Consider the following 20,247-nt stretch of genomic DNA (forward strand, 5'->3'; position numbering starts at 1 on the left):
GGAAACAAGCTGTGATTTGTCCAGACCCTTGAATATTACAATGCTCAGTGATCACAATAAATTAGGTTTTTATACACGGCATGTGGACAGATCTTGAGAGAGTTACACTGAGTGATGAGAAGTCCTCACAAAACAATACATGTTGTGTGAGTCTATTTAAATATCATTCTTCAAATACTAATTTTTATAAAAATGGAGGATAGACTAGTGGTCACCCAAGGTGCAGGAGATGGTAGGAATGAAAAGTAAGTGTGTACAATAAGATAATGATGCAGGATGGAGTTTTGGGTTTGGAAGTGTTCTTTATTGTGACTACATCTATGCAGTACTCTGTTTGCAATATTAAATTGTAGTTTTGAAAGATGAAACTAATGGGAGAAATTATATGAAAGATATTAAAGGATTTTCTTTATATAGTTGTAAAGAACTAAATTAATCTGTAATTGTTTTAAAATAAATGCTTAGTGGCAAAATTTGTGACAGAAGCCTCCACATAATTAACAGAAAAATAAAAAAAAAAAGTGGCATCTTAAATTTAATTAACCAAATATCAGAGGATAGAAAGGAGTCAAGATGATGGGAGGTTAATCAGCGACAAGTTACAGGATAAAAAGAATGGACGATTGTTTTACTTTCAAGTATTTACTAATTGTATATAAAAACTGGTTGGGGGGTAATATTTATGCATGAGGTATCTAGGTGTTATCCTCAACCAATCCAGAAACAACAAGTACTCCTTAGCCCTGCCTTCCATCCCAGAACTTTTTCCATGCCCTTCATCCAGCCAACCCTCTGATCCATACCTCAAACAAGCTCAGCACATGTTTTTCCCAAAGCTTATGAAAGTACTCTTAGCTCTTGGTTCAGCTAATAATTTTTAGCTGTTTCCTAGCCATGTTTCTTATTCTGGATAGCTGTAAACCCTTTATTTCAGAGGCCCCTATGCCTCAGGAGTTTAGGCTTAGAAACATCATTAAGCTCAGAACAAATGGTTTCAGGACAGCCAATCCCTTCAGAACAACAATAAACATGGGTCTATTTGGAGTCCAGCCTCTTGGAGGCCTAATCCTGTAGTGCCCAGCTAATCGCAGGGCTTCTCTCTTCTTTGACTAGAGACAAGACAGAGCATCAAGCTTGGCTTAGAGAGGCCATCTGGAATTTGAAGAGTCAGTGCCTTGCTGTCTAGGCTGTTTCAAACCTTGATGGAGGGGAGGCCATGGCTTCAGCAGATTAAAGGACTGGTCAAGGAAATTTTCTTTGAGAAGGTGACAATTTGTACAGTGACAGGATGTTTAAAATCAGGTTCCAGTATAAGTGTCTAAGATGGGTTTTATGGACTAAGTAAGAAATGTCCTCCACAGGCCCATGTGTTGAGAGCCAAGTCCCAGGCTTCTGGTACCATTTTGAAAGGCTGCAGAAACTCTGAGGTAGGGCTTAGATGAAAGGAATAGGCTGCTAGGGGCAGGCCTTTTGGAATATGCTATCCCTGGTCTCTTTCTCCCCTTTGCAACCTTAAGCCAAAGTAAACAATTGTTCTCCTTGTTATTTATCACAACTCACCACAGTGATTTCTTAGTTACACAAGGAGGTGTTGCTGTTCCGTTGTGGAGGTGATTAAACAGGAAGCCTAGTGAGTGCTCTTGACGAGGAGTGTAGAGCAGAGTCCAGAGGGAAAGGTATTACTACCATGAACAGTGGCAGAGGCTAACAGCCACAATGAGCTCTGAAAATAGCCCAAACGAGGGCTTTAGCCACTAGAATCTCAAGGAATCCTCTTTATACAAAGAAATAATGATTCAGGGAAAGGAGAAGTTTGGTATCTTTGTAGTCACAGTAGCATCAGCTAGAGGCTGAAATCATAGCAAACACAGAAAGGTGAGGTCCCTATTTCCAGACTGTAAAATTGGCTGTCTGCTTCCTTGTGTGTGAGTAGAGGAGCCAGCCACTCCTTCAAGTGTGAGGTCTATGACTTCAGGACAGGACAAACCTAAAAATATGGACTATGGATGCTAGCTGCCTGGTCCAGAGTGGGATGATGAGGCTACCAGGCCTTCCCCAGCCAGGCCACTCAATCGCCAAAGCCTGAATTCAGTCCAGATCATTTAATCACTGAAAATCACATAAGCAGACACTGCTGGAGGAATATATTACTAAGACTGAAGATGAAAACGAGTAAAGCAGGTCTTGGGGAAAGGCTCCAGAACCACAGAGGCTCTCAGCCCTCAGCACTCAGCACAGCTTTACAATCAAGGCATTGGTGCTGTTTATGACCTCAGCCAAGACCTCACAGTGAACTCATGATACATGTGAGAGAAGAATCATAGCCACAGTTTTGAAGCCAAGGCCAGTGAAAACCACAGAAAAGATAAGTCTGCCTGTTTCTAAGCAGGAAAATATTTAAAAGCTTCAAGTGTCTGAAAAGGAAGGAACCTAACACTAGGAATTGTTTTGCCTAGATGATGGAGGAGTGGAAGTTCAACATGGCAACCCATATAAGCAAAAAGAAGACGTTTCTGTCCAGTTTTGGAGAGAGAAAGAGAGAGAGCAAGAGTAAGAAGGAGAGAGGCAGAGAGAGACAGAAAGCCTGTGGTACCAAAGACTCTCAGCAGGTCTTTCTCTTTTCAAAGAGCCAAAGCAAAGTGGATGCAGAGCCTTTGCCCCAGAAACCATCTGAACCTAGTAGAAGGACAGGGCCTGAATTTTCTTCTTGCTACCCACTTGCCTGCTTCTTTGTGCCTTGACCAAATCCAGTAAGAATCTGGTTGTCATACAAGCCACTGCACATGAAAAACTCTGTCATAATACAGTGCAGAGAAAGGAAATCCAAGAAACCAATATGAGGGCAAAAATGCCCAGAGTCAGCTGCACCTTGCATTGATGGTGGACTTTTGATTGTAGATTGTTCATAGATGTGCTGATAAATTGGCAACAAGACTCAGGAACAGAATTCTTTTAGTCAAATGCCCAGTGATAGGACACCATCAGCCCCAGGTTGCAGCCAGAAAGAACAGCAAGGGTAAGTCTAAGGAAGTTCAATTGACTTGCCTGCAGGTTGTGTTCCCTGTGAGCTGAGCCACTCCCTGACGTAGAAAAGCTGGAGTCCAAAGTTGATGGCTCTCATCTTGGGGAAAGAAAACAAAAAAGCCACAAGCATTCTCCCTACAGAATAAATGTATTAAAACACCAGTTTACGAGAGAATAGATACTAATGTGTTCATGACCAAGAACGATCAGTCTCTGAGGCTTTCCCCCATTTTTATTAAGATACAGTTTGCATACATTACATCCAACATGTTTCCAGGAGTTTTGACAAATGCATTCCGTGAGGTAACAAACACCATAAATGAGATTCCAAACTCCATCACTCTCACAACTTCTTTTGTGCTCCTTTAGAACCAGCCCCTAAACCCAACCATGACCAGGACTCATCTATGTAATGTCTCCAAAGTTTGGCCCATGACCAGATGATAGCTTATAAATGGACTCATTTAAGCTTTGTCCTCCTCACAGAAAGAATAATCCATAAATTTATAGAGGAGTGTTTGGAGATGCATGTTGCTTACTGGGCATGTATTTGACCAGTAACTCATACTATCTTTAGAAGTGTTTGTGTGGATATGTTTTAAGGTCTAAGTGGTACACTTTTCTTATGCAGTTTATTTTTAGATTATTTTCTTATTGATTATGTGTATGTGAATGTGTTTGGGTGTGGTTGTATATACAGGAGTACAGGTGCCTGAGGAAGCCTGAAGAGAATCCAATGGAGGGGGAGTAAAAGCAGATTGTGAGCCCTTTTGTGGGTGCAGGAACCGAACTCGGGGTGTTTGCAAGAGAACCAAGTGCTGTTTAATCTCTCCAGAACCAGTGTCTTCATCTTGTAGCTGGGGATAATAGTAGTGTCCATCTACTGAGCTTGCTGTGAGGCTAAGTAAGTTCATATGCACTTATGATGTAGCTCAGTAGCAGAACCCTGTGTAATATTTGAGGACCTGTAGGTTTGATTCCCACTACATTAGAAAACAAGACAAAACAAGATAAAATTAAACAGAATATTGAAGGGCTTAGAACTTAAGCCAATATTACTATGACGATTATAACTGCAACTATTTTGACTGATGTTTTCACTCTATAACTCATCAGGACACCACCAGGACCTGCCAACATGGGTGGACTGCTCATAAGTGCCACTTCGGAGATCTGACTCCATTACTCTGAGTCTTTCCTCCTGATATTGTGGGTATCTAAGGTTCTCTCTCTTCTCAGCACCCTCGGCTTCTGCTGGCACCAAGTAACTGAGTTTTGAACATCCATTTCTCATGTTCTTTGTCTTTGATCATGGTGATTGGTTCAAGCTGCACCTATGACTCAGGCCTAGCTAATGAGTCATCCTTGGAATGTTACCAGAGCTACCAGGAATATGATGCTTGTTCTTCTCTTTTCCTTGAACTGCTAAGTTTTGAACCTGGATTTTGCAGTAGATTTTTTTCTTGCAAAAACAATGGCCCCACCAATGAATTAAAACCCATATGGAGGAATGCACACTTGAAATGAGAGAGAGCTATTACAAAATTAGCAACAGACGCGGCTGAGAGGACCTGTGTTCTAACCATGCAAACAAACACGTGGTTTTTGTATTTGCTTCACCTATACCAGCTTAAATTAGATGCATTTAGCCATAACCACAAGATTCCTGACTTATGGGTCTTAGGATTGTGGGTAATAAACCCAAATTGTGGAGTATAAATGATAACATCAGGGAAACCCTAATACTTTTTATAAGTCTTATTAAGTTATAAGTGTTTGAAGTAATGGAGGCATACTTGAATCATACCCTAAAAACATCTGAGCCATCCTGAAGTCACTTAGTGGGTAAGCATACCTCATATGCTTATACCTCATGCCTCAGTCTTCCCACAGCAACTAGCTAAAATGCAATTACAATCACTTTTTTTGCTATAAAGAAGCATCTGTAAAAGGTGAAAGACTTATACGATCTGAAGAGAAACCAGAGTATGATGGCTTAGAGGTTAAAAGAAGCATCTTTATCTTTTACCTCTTTGCAGGGCATTAAAATTATGTGTGCAATGTGAACAAATACAGCAGAAAGTATGCTTAGCTCATGTCACAGTACCACAGCCAAGATTACAGTGAGCCACGAAGCTATGGTGTTCTCTGAATTTCAGCTTTCCTAGACTTAGTGGAACAGAGTGATCAATAACTTTTTTTTTAACTTCAAGATTACTCTTTGGTTAAAAGAGGAAAATGGGTAAGGACTTTAAAGATTGGTACAGCCTCATATGTGAGTTAGTTTTAAGTATTAGTATCTGATCACAGTGGTTTGTGTATGTGTCCCTCAAAATTTCAGGATGTCCCTAACAGAAGACACGACAGACCTTTTGGAGATGGGTCCTATTGAGAGTTCTTCATATCAATGGGAGCATGCCCTCAAAGGCGGGTCTGGAAACCCATTCTCTACTCCCGCCCTCTTCTCTGTTTGTAGTTTTTCAAGACAGGGTTTCTCTGTATAACTGCCATTGCTTGTTCTGGGACATGTTATGTAGACCAGGCTGGCCTTAAACTTCCAGAGAATCCTCTTGCCTCCCAAGTGCTAGGATTAGAGGCATGTGCCACCCTGCCTGGCTCCCCTCTTTTCCTTTTTTCTCTGGTACATGATATTAATGGTCTGACTGAATCATGAGTTCCCAGCTTGATATGCTTGCTGCCTCATCAGAGGCACATGACAATAGGCTACCCTGGTCTTGGGCTGAAACCTCCCAAACCAGGAGCCTTTTAAAAAATTGTAATTATCTGATACTTATTATAGTAACAGGAATCTCACTAACAAAATTTTATTATATAAATGTGCATTCATTTTCATTAGAATGACATCATTCTCTTGTTCTTTATGATGAATAAAGCTCCATTGTGTATATAGGCCATCATTTCATGTATCCATCAATTTGATTAGATGCCTAAACTTATTTGTAATTGACTATCATAATAATACTTCATTCAACATGGATGTGAAGATCTGACAGGGACTTTGTAGACTCCTCTATTGAGAGGGGTAATGGTACTTTCCCTTGAATTTGGGCTACCCTTTTTGGCTTGCTCTAGCTAACAGAATTTTAGTTCTGAGCCAAGACCTGGAGAGGGCCTGCAGCTCTCTTCCCATCTTGGGCTCAGGCAGACATCTTTCAATGGTCTAGGCTCACTGACAAAAACCCATTAGAGATTAACTGTGTATACTGACTTCACCCCAGGCCAGCCAGCTCTCAGAGGCTTTCCCTAGTACTCAACTGATCTCTACCATGACCCAGTGAGACCCAGTAAGCCACTATTTTACCATTCCACAGTGTGATGAGTTGAATGGAAGATTATGTTTTATGTTGCTATGTTTTTATGACACTAGATTATGTTTGAAAAAGTTTGTTATCCAGTGAAAGCAAATGAATACATTCCACAGAGGCAAGTTGTGGTCATATTGATCATATTATGCCACTTTCCAAGGACGATTGTCTGAGTGTCAGCTCAGTCATTTATTCTCATGTGACCTTGGGTAAGTCATTCTGTTGTCTTTCACCGTCTTTAAATTAGGATTAATAGTCTAATTTACTTCACATGATTTTGAAGATTCAACAAGACAAAATCAATGCCTGGAACCAGTAGGGTGGGCCTGGTGGAGGTGATGACCTTGGGGCTTCCTTGCAAAGTTGAGTGTTTGTAGGGACTGTGTAGATTCAGGCTATTAGTGTTGTCATTATGCACAGAGCAGACACTTAATCCATAATGATGACAGTATTGGAATAAAATTCCTCAGACATGAAAGTGAAAAGGCACAATGCTGCAGGCCATGTGCATAGTATTGAAAGCTGTTTTCTTCCAGGCATTCAAGAAAAATGAAGAACAAGACAATGACAACCATCCCAACCTGGATTCAAACACACATGTGCTCCTTGAAACCCACTGTGTTCAGAGAATATCTAAGAGGCAAACTGTTGAGAAGGTGGTCAGGGACATTCCTGACTCTCTGCCTCAGTCCTCGAGAGCCAGGACTGAGAATTTCCCAGGGCAGATGTAAATTGAGGAAGTGAGAAATAAAATAATGCTTTTTTACAGTCAAGCCTGGACACCAGCAGCACCTGGCCACTAACAAAGCAGAGCCTTTGCAGGGCTGCAGTTGATGGTGCTGTCTGTGTTGATGTGGTCCTAATGAGTCAGGAAACTGAGAGGACTCCATCCCCTAGAACCCGTCAGTGCCTAGCCATTGGCAGGTTATGTCTTTCTCTGCATCTTGTTAGTCCATTCCTTGTAAATGCTTCTGCCACAATGAAGTCCCTTAGGCTAGGCTGCTTGTAAACACAGGTTCACATTGATCACCCGCCATTCTGAAGCCTGGATGTCCACTCTCAGGACCCCAGTGATCGATGGAATGAGGGCCTTCCTCCAAATTGAAGATTGCCCAATTCTCTGTACTCTCACATGGTGAAAAGGGTGAACATCTACTCAGGGATTATCCCTATAAGGACAGTAATCCCAACTGGGAGGGCTCTACCCTCATGACTCAGTTACTTCCCCAAAGCTACATTTCTTATTATCATCACTTAGGGGATAGGAGTTAAGCATTTCTTTCTATTTCTTTCAAATTATTTTTTAAAATGTTATGCCTATGTTTGCCTGCATGTATGTTTGTGCTCTATATATGTGCCTGGTGCCCACTGAGGCCAGAAGAGGATATCAGATCCCCCAGAACTAGAGTTATAAAAGGCTATGAGCAGCCATATGGGTGCTGGGCACCAAACCCAGGTGCTCTGCAAGAACAGGAAGGGCACTTAATCTATAAGTCATCATTCCAACCCCTCTAAGTCTGATCTTTGTTTTGTTGTTGTTTTTCAAGACAGGGTTTCTCTGTGTAGTCCTGGCTGTCCTAGAACGCACTCTGTAGTCCAGGCTGGCCTTGAACTCAGAACTTAGAGAACTTCCTGCCTTTGCCTTCTAACTGCTGGGATTAAAGACATGTGCTACCATCACTCTGCCCAAATCTGAATTTTAATGGGACAAAAATTATTCAGTCCTTAAGTGTTAAGACTATATGGGTCTAAGGACATCTAGTCCTCCCAGAGTAAGAGTAAACTGATTCTTTAGTTTTTAATATGAAAAAGATTGTGCATGTGAGTGAAGTTGCAACACAGTGGCATGGCCTCTAAAACCAACATTCCTGACCCATCATTTTAGCTCGTCAGTCAGGAGCATTGTGGTTTGGAGTAAGTCTGGCCCTATAGAAAGCAATCATAATAATGGAAATAATAGTAATAATAATAATAATAATAATAATAATAATAATAAAATAACCACTTGGGTAATGATGAGGACTGAATTCATATGTGAAACGTGTGCAGAATCATGTGTGTGTACAAGGACTTGATAAATATATTCCTATTCTTTTATATATTGAGGTACACTATCTTCTGTCCTCAATATGAGATTGTCAGGCCATGAGAAACTACTGGCTAATTTTTATGTCAATTGTGGAATAGGGAACCGCAATTGAGAAAATTCTCCCCAAGAATGACCTAAGGCAGGCTTGTGCATTTTCTTGATTGGTGATGGATGTGGGAATTGAGGGAGCAGCTCACTGTGGGCAATGTCTTCCCTGGGCAGGTAGTTCTGGGTACAATAAGACAGCAGGCTGACAAGCCATGGGTAGCAAGCCAGTAAGCAATACTCCTTCATGGTCTTTGCTTCCTGCCTCCAGGTTCCTGCCTTGAGTTCCTGACTTAGATTTGCAATGATGAACTGTGATCAGAACATATAAGGCTAATAAACTCTTTTCTGCCCCAAGTCGCTTTTCGTTATGGTGTTTTATCATACCAACAGAAGCCATAATTAAGACTGAAATAAACTGTAAAATGTTCTTGTCTTCACAGGGTTCTAAAAGCAAAAGGGTGGTAAGAACCAAGTGAATAGCTGTGTAAATAGTTACAGATATCTATGGGTGCACTGAAGCACATGGTGGCAAGACATGACAGGTCAGTACGCAGAAGAAAACAGTTTATTTAGAGAGATGGCTTAGACAGTCTTTAGCTGAGTCCTGACACACAGAAGATTAGAGACACAGTGAAGAAAACATACAAAGGTCCTGAAGGACATTGGAAAAGAACAAAGAGTTCCTACGTGCAGTTTAGTGAAAGAAGGGCAGAATAGGGCCCTGCTGAGAATCGGGGAGCCAAGAGGTAGGGAGTTCATGCAAGATATGGGGAAAGTATCAGATTGGATTTTCAGTTCGTGAACTCTGGAGCACACATTCAAACCACAAATGTCATGCAGAATGACCAGTGGCCCAACTATAATGATGGAAGGTTATTTTCTGTCCCCAATGTCTCCTCCTTCAACAACAGCCTTTAAATACTAAACATATATAAAAGAAAAATCACCACATCTGTGCCGTAGGTTAGTGTCTCTGATCAAATATCTGTGAATAAGGTATCAGAGTTTCCTGATACATGCAGTCAGATTCAGAGTAAGGTTCAGATGCTGCCACTGTGACCTTGGGTAAAGCAAATATTTGACCTTAAGCCTCCTGAGGGAAGCTCACTGCTTTTTTCTGTTAGTTGTAATAGCTGTGAAATTAAGGCAAGCCACTCTTTTGGGAAGAATGAACACATTTTTGATATAAGAATCAAATTGAAACTTATATAAGACTGTCCATGACAGGATTTTTTGTTTTTAATTATGATTGTTAGCAGTATGTAACGTTATTCCACTAAAGCATAATTTGAGGGGGAGGAGGCAATTTTGCAGGCATCTGTACAATATCTTTTAGACTCTTAGCAATTTAGTGATTGGCTTTGACCAGAGAGATAGTTTAAAATATCCCAAATCACAAACAGTACTTTAAAAGTAACCTCTGCATGGTTTTTCTTAATTGCGGATCTGCTAAATTTTGAGCTGCTGCCATGTAAAAAATGTGTAGCTCTTGAAGTTACTGGTTAAAAACATGGCACTGTTGATTAAAGAGTGATGGTCCAATGGCTGTGTGGAGCATATCAGCATCCTCATGTGTGTGTGTGTGTGTGTGTGTGTGTGTGTGTGTGTGTGTGTGTGTGTACACGCGCATGCGCGCACTGGAAGGTAACGTTCTTCAAAAACATGTGAATATAGTGGGATCCATTAGGAAAGACAGTATCTTACTCATCCATTGTGATAAATAAGTGAGGGAGTCTCCAAATTCTGCTCTGTGTGGGAGTAACAAAAGAGTGATGTCCAGAAATACCACACAGGTGGATGTCATCAAGGCCACCACCAGTCACAAAGAGCTTAAAGACTTCAAAAGGACAGCTTTGTATGGTGAGCTCTTAATAAAGAATTGAAGAATGAGTAAATAGTTGGTTATTGATTATGATAGTTGAGGAATGACAAGGATATGCTGAAATCATAAAAAGAATGGCCCAAAGAAAGATCATATACTGAAGAATAAAGAGGGCTCAAGAGCTGTATGGAAATTTTCTTTAAGTAAGGTTGGAGGCTCTTCACTGAGGAACTGGATATAAGGGCATGAGATAATGTTGAGGTTCCCTGGTTATGACGATGCTGTAAAGACTGAATGTAGTTTCCTAAGAAGAGTTGAGGAAAGTTGAATCTTATTGGTTCCTTTCTGTAAGACCTTGTGATGTACATAATAAGAAAAATCAAACACTCAAAATGATCCAAGTTTTAGGAATGATTGGAATGTCTAAGGCATGATGAAACCTACAAAGCTGTAAAAGAATTTGAGAATTGCTTACCAAGCAATGTGGAAAGGACAATGGGGATAAGCAGGCACAATCTAGATACCAACCATCTAGTAGCTATTAATGGAATAGTGAAAAGAAGGTTTTAAATAATACATATGTATTTATAGGCAGAGAAATAAAAATTCACAAGTCTAAAGAAGAAATTCCAATGAGTTAATACTGATGATTGCTCACTACAAACTAAAACAATTATTCAATACAATAGCTCTAAGAATGAAAATGATGCAGATCATACCAATAGCAATGATGGTCATGATGGATGGTGCTGGTTGCTGCTGCCAGTTGGTAGTGGTGATATGACTGATGGTAGTGATAAAGATGATGATGTTAATAATGGTAATTAATGATGAAGATAGTGGCAGCAACTATGGTGATGATGGTGGTGATAACAGCAATGATGGTAATAACATGACTGTAATAGTGGTGGTGTGATAAAGATGATGGTGGTTGTGATGGTGATGTTTCTCTGTGGGTCTGCTATTCCTGGTGACTAAGAAGACAAATCCCCAACCATTTTTCACTCTTGTACCCCTTGTGCTTCTCACTTCTGTGATAATCTTTCTTGCCCTGCCTTATTGTATGTCCGGGTGTATGCCTTTGCTCACATCTCTCCATATGTACTGTCACCTCCTAGTCTAACACACTATTATTCCTCAACTAAGCTACAACAACCATTTTCTAGCTTAGCTCTCTGCTTCTAAACCTGACCCAAATCTATTCTTCAGAAGCCAGAAGGATTGTTCAAAGGTGTAAATCACATCTTGTTATTCACAAGCCCCAAACCTTTCATCTAGGAAAACAACAACAACAACAATAACAAAAAAAATCCACAAAATTACTGTCATAAGACAGCCTACCAAGCTTTATATGTGTCTCTTACTTAGTCTGCAACCTTGTTGATGCTGCTTGGTCCTCTGACCCCCAAGCCCAGCTACTCAGTTGTCTCTTCAGATCTCTGAACAGTCTCAGCTGTTATTATGTCTAAATATCCATCCAAACATGGTAAACCACATGGCCACTGCATGTATTTGTATGCATGTGTATGTATGTATGTTGGGTAAGTGAACAAAGTGGTAAAGTGAATGCTCTTTCCTCCATATCATAGGCATCTTCCTTGGTCATCCCTATTACAAAATTTCTGACCATAGGTTGTAATTTCATTTTTTTTTCTGTCCATTTTTCCCATCATATGGGATTCACTTCTACTTTTCCAGAAGTGAAGACAGCATCAGGAAGCTGACATGTTTCTATGCCATTGTAACTATGCAATCAATTGCCAGTGAGGTCAGAGTATCATGTGAAGGATCAGGTGTGTCCTGGTTAAGCAGAACAACAGAGCACCAGGAAACTGGAAGTGGGGGCCATGTGATAATGAAATGAATCTTAAGGATGGAGGACAGACCCACATGTGTTTACCCCAGGATGGTCTGTATCCTGCCTTCTTTGAACACACCTTGTGTATGTTCCAGGTTGTTTGAAACTTTCTGTTCCATATTTTCTCTCTGAAGTCAAAGGACAAGCAGAGAAATGACATTTTCTTTGGCAAGATCAATTTGAAGTTCTCAGCAGGAGCTCACATTAATCACCTTCTAAGAGGCTGCTCAGAAAGACCATTGTCACAGGCAAAGGGGCCAGGAACTCCATTGATTCCCTCCTCACCATGTATGAATAGGTCTTCTTTATCTAACTAAAGAGGTGGATTGTCACATGTCCCTGTATTCAGCCCCTAGTACTTTGAACTGCCTGTGGCTCCTTTGACCCAGAACAACAAAAGCATGCAAATTCTGACTGCTGGCTCTGGGAATAGATAAAGCCAAGGTCACACATTCATGTTCCCATATGGACCAATTAATGTTTCTTCTATTCAATGAACCAAAGCAGCACTCATGACCGAGTCTTCACTGTGATATAGGCTTGTGATAATCATAGACAAGGAAGAGATGAATGGCATGGTCTTTCCCTTGGAGGATGTAAAGCTATATCAGGGATAAAGAGATGAATAAATTGTCATGGTAGAACAGTGTTAAAGGGGAAGATGGAAGACAGACAAAAGAATTTGGAATGGTGACTGTGATTGGTGGTGCTGGCAAAGCTTTACCAAGGAAAATGTCATTTATGTTGGGTGAAAAGGGATGGGTTTGGGGGTCTTTCTGTATAGCCAGAAGAGGAGGAACCTGCAGAGAAAGAGAACATTCTTTATGCTGTGAGTGTGAAAAAAAGAGATTGGCCCTCCTGGTCTCATCTTTTCCTTTGCTACAGTCATTTACATGGCATTCAGAGGCTCTGTGGCACCCTGAGAAGCTGGTAAGAAGGCCAGTTACTGTGTGCAAGACTTGGCCCTTGTGCTTTGTGGACTAAGAAGGGGGCTGAGTATCCTTTATCTGAAATGCCTGGGACCAGGACTGCTTTCACACATGATTTTGTACTTAATAGAATATTAAGTTCTTCTACATAATAGAATATCTTGATTATGAGGCCCAAGTCTATATTCAAAATTAATTTGTGTTTTTTATATTTATATGGCAATTTCATATACCATTTTGAAATCATTTTGTGAGTGAGCAAGAGTTTGGTGGTAAGAAGTTATCTACTAATAATAGCCTGTGGATGCCAAAAAAGTTTGAGATTTTAGAGCATTTCAAATCTGGGTTTTCAGCGTAGGGATGCACAAATGTAGTGCCATCATCAAAGAGTAAAGCAGGAGGGAGCCCTCATTCTTCACAGTTGGACCACCATTTTCTACCTCAGTCATCTGTCCCAACATTGTCTATAGCTACAGAAAACCAAGTGAATAGGCTGGCTTAAACCAAGCAGCTTTGAATATGTGCTGGTTGATTTTTGTTAACTTGACATAAACCTACACATATCCAGAAAGGGAATATCAATTGAGAAAATGCCTCCAGAAGATTGGCCTGTAGGCAAGTCTGTGGGTTATTGTTGATTAATGGGTGACTGATGGAAGGGCCCTGCTGATTCTAGGAAGTGCTTTCCCTAGGCAGCTGGTCTGGGTGGTATAAAAAAGCAGCCTGAACAATCCATGAGGAGCAAGCCAATAAGCAGCAGTTTTCTGTGACTACTGCTTCAGGTCCTGCCTCCAAGTTCCTGCCCTGCCCTCCCTTGGCGATAAAATGTGGTGTGAAAAGTGTAAGCTGAAATAAACCATTTTCCCCCTAGGATGCTTTTGGTTATGATGTTTTAACACAGCAATTGGAAACCTAATTAAGACAGAAATTGGTACTGAGTCATGGAGTATTGCTGTGATAGACCTGACCATGTGTTTGCAGGAGGGTTATGGTGGCATTTTCACTTTGGTCTGGAAAAGCCACTGTGTGCTTAGTGCTGAGTGAACTGTTCTGGGGAAGCTTGGAGGATAAGAATGTTGAGAGTTATACAGATGATGAAGACCTGAGTTGTGGATATTCACAAAGAAGCAAAACCCTACTGGTCATTTGTGTGATATTTTATAAGAAGAATATGTGGTTCTGGTCATCTAGGTTGAAGAACTGGCTGTGATTACCAAGACTCCAGAAACACTAAAATGAAACCTTTGCTTGACTGAGACAGTTGATGCTGGTCAGCTGAAGATGAAGAGTCAGCTGTGATGAAGAAATCAGAATCACTGGGCATCATAAACCTGGAGTTATCTCCTCAGCATCAGCACATAGGCACTGTGGTCCATAGGGGCTAGAGGCTGCATTTCATGCTGGCAGTAGAACACGGTAATGTGTAAGAGTCTCCTAAGTGGAACTAGTTTTGGAAACATGAAAGGCTCATGAATAGCCACTGAGACTTAGCAGTGTAAAAGGCTGGGAGAAGCCATTGGTGAAGGTGTAGGCTTCATTGTGGTAGAAGTCCAGGTTCGAAGGGGTCATAGAGAGAAGTTGAGGTTTGGCACCCATATCATCAGACACCCTGAAGAGAACCCAGGTAAAGCTATTGGTGAAGGTGGATCACAGTTGCAGTAGAGAGTCCAACAGATGGGGAAATACCAGTATCCTGGGACAACAAACAAGGACAGTACAAAGTATGGAGTGGAGCCTGCCTGAGTGTATGCGTGTTGTTGATGTGTGTTGATGTGTGATGCTACGTGTGTTGTTGATGGCAGAGCTGGAGGAATGGAGCCATCTGGATCCCAGAAGATCTTGTGTAGGTCCCAGATGACAAGCAGAAATTTTTTTATTATTGAATCTGGTTTTTATTTGATTTGATTGTGACTATGCCCTAATTCTTCCCTCTGAGAGTTAGAAAGTATATAATATTTTTTTTTATTATTTTATAGGAACCCACAGTTAAGAGATTGTGGCTATTTCAGAAAGAAGTTTTAAAAATACTGAATTTTTAAGGTGGTAAAGAACGTTTCAAGACTGTGGGACTTTTAAAAATTAGAATGTTTTATATTATAATATTGATATTAATATGAGATCTCAGAGGTGAATGAGAAAGGAAAGGTTAGGGTTTAATAAGTAATGTATTTGAGTGTCCAGTTGACAAGTGGTCAATTGTGTTGGTTGGTTTTTGTTAATTTGATACAAGCCTAGATATATCTGGAAAGAGGGGATATTAATTGAGAAAATGCCTCTCTAAGAATTACCTGTATTTTTTTCTTTTTTTTTTTCCAGAGCTGAGGACTGAACCCAGGGCCTTGGGCTTGCTAGACAAGAGCTCTACCACTGAGCTAAATCTGTAGCCGGGTGGTGGTGGCGCACACCTTTAATCCCAGCACTCAGGAGGCAGAGGCAGGCAGAACTTTGTGAGTTTGAGGCCAGCCTGGTCTACTGAGTGAGATCCAGGAAAGGCGCAAAGCTACACAGAGAAACCTTGTCTCAAAAAAAAAAAAACCAAAAGAAAAAAAAAAAAAGAATTACCAGTAGGTAAGTCTGTTAGGCATTGTCAGGATTAGGATTAATAGCTAATGTGGGAGGGCCAGCTCACTGTGGGTGGCACTTTCTCTGGGCTGGTGGTCCTGGGTGATACAAGCAGGCTCATCAAGCTAAGAGGAGCAAATCCTAAGCAGCACTCCTCTAGGATCTTTGCTTCAGCTCCTGCCTCCAGGTTCCTGCCCTTCTTGAGTTCCTGCCCTGACTTCTCTCCATGATGGATTGTGTTGTGGAAGTGTAAGCTGAAATAAACCCTTTCCTTCCCAGGTTGCTTTTGGTTATGATGTTTCATCACAGTAATAGAAACCCTAGATAAGACAGAACGCTTTGTTGAAAATCAGACTACCTTGTCTTATTTATGATCAGCCCTCCCATTCTCTCAACCTAAATGATAATTCAGCAAAGTGTAGTGTACCCTAAGATAAAGGATGGGAAAATACCTCTGCAATTAAAACCATCTTTCTGGGAGTGGAGAATGTTGTTGTCTGACTGTGTATGTGAGGTTGGCCTCCTAGTTAGATGCTTCATAGTCAGTACCTAAATATCTTCAGCCTTCATTGTAGCTGTATGATCTGATTACCACTAACCCAAATTAAGAGGTACTGAAAATGAAATATATGCAATAATTTTGAATTTTTGGTATACAACCTGTAAGTACATTAATAATTATTATATTGATTTTGTGTTAAAATGATAACACTGATATGTTGTGCTAAAAAAAATACACTATTAAAGTCAATGTTACTGGTATATTTGACGTCACCAAATAACTCCTGGAAATTTTAACATTGACGATGTGGCCTGTGTTGTATTTCTATCAGTTGGTAGTGTCTATGGGATTAAATATATGCTCCTGTGTTCTATCAGACCACCATGGTTTAAAGTTAGATTTCAACAATAGAAAAAACTACAGAAATCCTACAATCTCATGGAAACTGAATAATGCTCAACTGAATCACCAATGGGTTAAGGAAGAAATAAAGAAAGAAATTAAAGACTTCCTAGAGATCAATGAAAATGAACACACCACATACCCAAACTTATGGGATACTATGAAAGCAGTGCTAAGAGGGAAATTCATAGCACTGAATGCCCACATAAAGAAGCTGGAGAAATCTCACGCTAGTGACTTGATAGCACACCTTGAACAGGAAGAAGCAAAGTCTCCCGGGAGGAACAGACGCCAGGAAATTATCAAATTGAGAGCTGAAATCAATAAAATAGAAATAAAGAGAACAATACAAGGATTAATGAAACAAAGAGTTGGTTCTTTGAGAAGATCAACAAGATAGACAAGTCCTTATCCAAACTAACCAAAAGACAGAGAGAGACAATCCAATTTAACAAAATCAGAAATGAAAAGGGGGACATAACAACAGACAAAGAGGAAATCCAAAGAATCATCAGGTCATACTTCAAAAACTTCTACTCCACAAAACTGGAAAATCTAAAAGAAATGGATAATTTTCTGGATAGGTACCACATACCTAAGTTAAATCAAGACCAGATAAACCATTTAAATAGTCCAATAACCCCTAAGGAAATAGAATCAGTCATTAAAAGTCTCCCAACCAAAAAAAGCCCTGGACCTGATGGTTTCACTGCAGAATTCTACCAGATCTTCAAAGAAGACTTAATACCAATACTCTAAATTGTTCCACACAATAGAAGCAGAAGGTATATTACCAAACTCCTTCTATGAGGCTACAATTACCCTGACTCCTAAACCAAACAAAGATGCAACAAAGAAAGAGAACTACAGACCAATCTCCCTCATGAACATTGATGCAAAAATACTCAATAAAATTCTGGCAAACAGACTCCAAGAACACATCAAAACAATTATCCACCATTATCAAGTAGGCTTCATCCCAGGGATGCAAGGGTGGTTTAACATACAAAAGTCTGTCAATGTAATACACCATATAAACAAACTTAAAGAAAAAAAACCACATGATCATCTCACTAGATGCAGAAAAGGCATTTGACAAAATCCAACACCCCCTCATGATGAAGGTCTTGGAGCAATCAGGAATACAGGGAACATACCTAAACATAATAAAGGCAATCTACAGTAAGCCAACAGCCAACATCAAATTAAATGGAGAGAAACTCAAAGCAATACCACTAAACTCAGGAACAAGGCAAGGCTGTCCTCTCTCCCCATACTTATTCAATATAGTACTTGAAGTTCTAGCCAGAGCTATAAGACAACATAAAGAGATTAAGGGGATACAAATTGGAAAGGAAGAAGTCAAGCTCTCCCTATTTGCAGATGACATGATAATATACATGAGTGACCCCAAAAATTCAACCAAGGAACTGATACAGCTAATAAAAACCTTCAGCAACATAGCAGGATACAAGATCACCTCAAAAAAAATCAGTAGCCCTCCTATATACAATAGACAAACAGGCTGAGAAGGAAATCAGAGATACATCACCCTTTACAAAAGCCACAAATGATATAAAATACCTTGGGGTTACTCTAATGAAACATGTGAAGGACCTATATGAAGAACTTTTAAGTCCCTGAAAACAGAAATTGAAGAAGATGTCAGAAAATGGAAAGATCTCCTATGCTCATGGATAGGCAGGATTAACATAGTAAAAATGGCGATCTTACCAAAAGCAATCTACAGATACAACGCAATCCCCATCAAATTACCAACACAATTCTTCACAGATCTGGAAAGAATAATACTCAACTTCATATGGAAAAACAAAAAACCCAGGATAGCCAAAAGAATCCTGTACAATAAAACAACTTCTGGAGGCATCACAATCCCCGAACTGAAGCTCTACTATAGAGCTACCATAATAAAAACAGGTTGATACTGGCATAAAAACCGACATGTGGACCAATGGAATCAAATTGAAGATCCTGACATTAACCGGCACACCTATGAACATATAATTTTTGACAAAGAAGCCAAAAATGTACAATGGAAAAAAGAAAGCATCATCAACAAATGGTGCTGGCATAACTGGATGTCAATGTGTATAAGGCTGCAAATAGATCCATATCTGTCACCATGCACAAAACTTAAGTCCAAGTGGATCAAAGACCTCAACATAAATCCAGTTACTCTGAACCTGATAGAAGAGAAAGTAGGAAGTACTCTTGAATGCATTGGCACCGGAGATCACTTTCTAAATATATCACCAGTAGCACAGACACTGAGAGAAACAATCAATCAATGGGACCTGCTGAAACTGAGAAGCTTTTTTAGAGCAAAGGACAAGGTCAACAAGACAAAGCGACAGCCTACAGAATGGGACAAGGTGTTCACCAACCCCACATCTGACAGAGGGCTGATATCCAGAATATATAAAGAACTCAAGAAATTAGATATCAAAATGCCCAACAGTCCAATTAAGAAATGGGCTATAGAACTAAACAGAGAATTCTCCACAGAGCAAGTTCAAATGGCTGAAAGACATTTAAGGAATTGCTCAACATCCCTAATTATCTGGGAAATGCAAATCAAAATGACTCTGAGATACCACCTTACACTTGTCAGAATGGCTAAGATCAAAAACACAGAAGACAGCTTATGCTGGATAGGATGTGGAGAGCAAAGGGAACTCTCCTCCACTGCTGGTGGGAATGCAAGCTTGTACAGCCACTTTGGAAATCAATATGGCACTTCCTTAGAAAATTGGGAATCCATCTCTCTCAAGACCCAGCTGTAGCACTCTTGGGCATATACCCAAGGAATGCTTAATCATACCACAAGGGCATTTGCTCAACTATGTTCATATCAGCATTTTTTTGTAATAGCCAGAACCTGGAAACAACCTAGATGCCCTTCAACTGAAGAATGGATAAAGAAAATATGGTACATATACACAATGGAGTACTACTCAGCAGAGAAAAACAATGACATCATGAGGTTTGCAGGCAAATGGATGGATCTAGAAAAAATCATCCTGAGTGAGGTAACCCAGACTCAGAAGGACAAACATGGTATGTACTCACTCATAGGAGGATATTAGATGTAAAACAAAGATGACTAGACTGCTACACATCTCCAGGCAGGCTACCTAGAAAACGGGACCCTAGGAAAGACCCAGAGATCACCCAATGACAGAGAAATGGATGAGATCTACATGAACAACCTGGACAACAGTGGGAGTAATGAAGGGCAAGATTTGAGGGAAAGAAAGCTTAGGGGAGCAGGAGATCCCAGCTGGATCAAGAACAGAAAGGGAGAACGAGGAATAACAGACCATGATAAATGAAGACTACATGAGAACAGGAATAGGCAGAGTGCTGGAGAGGTCCCCAGAAATCCACAATGTTATATCCTCTGTAGACTGCTGGCAATTGTCGAGAGAAAGCCTAATCTGACCTACTTTGGTGATCAGATGACGAAACACCCTAACAGTCATCTTGGAACTCTCATCCAATAACTGATGGAAGTGGATGCAGAGATCCTCAGCCAGGCCCCAGGTGGAGCTCCAGGTGTCCAACTGTCAAGAAAGAGGAGGGACTGCAAGAGTGTGAATTATTGAGACCAAGATTGCAAAAAGCACAGGGACAAATAGGCAATCGAAAGAAAGCACATGAATTA

The sequence above is a fragment of the Onychomys torridus genome, chromosome 1, assembly GCF_903995425.1.
Source record: "Onychomys torridus chromosome 1, mOncTor1.1, whole genome shotgun sequence".
Classification (NCBI taxonomy): Eukaryota; Metazoa; Chordata; class Mammalia; order Rodentia; family Cricetidae; genus Onychomys; species Onychomys torridus.